General features: G+C 48.0%; 1 protein-coding gene across 1 annotated transcript in view; it reads right to left on the bottom strand.

Moving 5' to 3' along the window:
- Nupr2 (nuclear protein 2, transcriptional regulator) overlaps positions 1-1,520 on the bottom strand; it is a 4,103-nt gene that overhangs the window by 1,597 nt on the left and 986 nt on the right. The gene's annotated exons all lie outside the window — the stretch shown is intronic.

Genomic DNA, 1,520 nt, shown 5'->3' with positions numbered 1-1,520 from the left:
AAAGCCACAGAGAAACCCTGTCTCGAAAAACAAAATAATAATAATAATAAATAAAATAAAAATATTTGTGTTTGCCCAAATATACGTCTGTGTATGAAGTGCATGCAGTCTCCTCGGAGGCCAGAGTGGGTATTAGATCCTCTCGAATTGGAGTTACAGATGGATATGAGGCACCGGATGTAGGTAGGGGAAACCAATCCTGTATCCTCTGAAAGAGCAGCAAGGCTTTCAACTGCTGAGCCACCTCCAGTCTCTGACCTTGAACTTCTGACCCCCTCACCTCTTCCCTAGAGCTGAGAGGAGTACAGGTGTGCACCGTCAGACCTAGTTTTTGTCTCCTGGTTTGTTTTTTTTTAAAGATTTATTATTATGTATAGTGTTCTGCCTGCGTGTATGCTTGCAGGCCAGAAGAGGGCAGCAGATCTCATTACAGGTGGCATGAGACTGGGAATTGATCTCAGGACCTCTGGAAGAGCAGTCAGTGCTCTTAACCTCTGAGGCATCTCTCTGGCTCTTGTCTCCTGTTTTGTTGGTTCTTTGTTGTTGTTGTTGTTGTTTGTTTGTTTGTTTTTGTTTTTGTCAATTTGACACATACTAGGGTCATCTGGGAAGACAAAGATATCAGATTGGCCTGTGGGGGCATTTTCTCAATTAATGATTGATGTGGGAGAGGCCAGCCCATCATAGGCAGAATCACCTGGGCAAGGGTACTGGGAGATACAAGAAAGGCAAGTGAACATGAACCTCTAAGGACTGCTCTTCAATTCCTGCCTTTGGGTCCCTGCCCTGACCTCCTCTTTAAACTGAAAGAAACCCTTTCCTGCCCAAGGTGCTTTGGTCACGAGGGGTCTGTCACAGCAATAGAAAGCAAACAAGGAGGGACTGTTTTGTTTGGAGACATTGCCTCACACTGTGTCCCTGCGTGGTTGGCCTCCGACTCCAGCAGTAGCCTCTGGAGCACTGGGATGGCTTACAGGGGTTAGCTGCCCTGTCTGCCGGGATAGACTTGAGACATAGTGTGGCATTTCTGAGCGAGGCCTTTCTCACCGAACTGCAAACTGCCAAAGCATAAACTTTCACTAGCAGCCAGGAGACACCTGGGAGGGGTCGGGTACAGTTCCAACTAACGCGGGAAGTCTTAGAAAGGTGTGAGAGATGAACGAACATGGTGGCACAGACCTGTAATCTCATGACTGCAGAGGTTGAGGATTGTCACGAATACCATGCCAGCCTGAGCTACACTGGGCCACATCACTAAAACAACACAGCATGTGACCATGGCCCATGGTTGAAATTTCGGCATTTGAAGGGGATCGGTGGAGGCTGAGGAGTTCCAGGCCAGTTTAGGCGACATGAGACCACTGTGTCAGAAAATAAAAAAATAAAGGCCAGGCAGTGGGGGCGCACGCCTTTAATCCCAGCACTCGGGAGGCAGAGGTAGGTGGATCTCTGTGAGTTTGAGGTCAGCCTGGTCTACAGAATGAGTTCCTGGACAGCCAGGACTACACAGAAACCAAAAA

The sequence above is a fragment of the Microtus ochrogaster genome, chromosome 2 (assembly GCF_000317375.1).
Source record: "Microtus ochrogaster isolate Prairie Vole_2 chromosome 2, MicOch1.0, whole genome shotgun sequence".
Taxonomy (NCBI): domain Eukaryota; kingdom Metazoa; phylum Chordata; class Mammalia; order Rodentia; family Cricetidae; genus Microtus; species Microtus ochrogaster.
The sequence above is the reverse complement of the archived record's forward strand: the minus strand, read 5'-3'. Positions and strand labels throughout refer to the sequence as shown.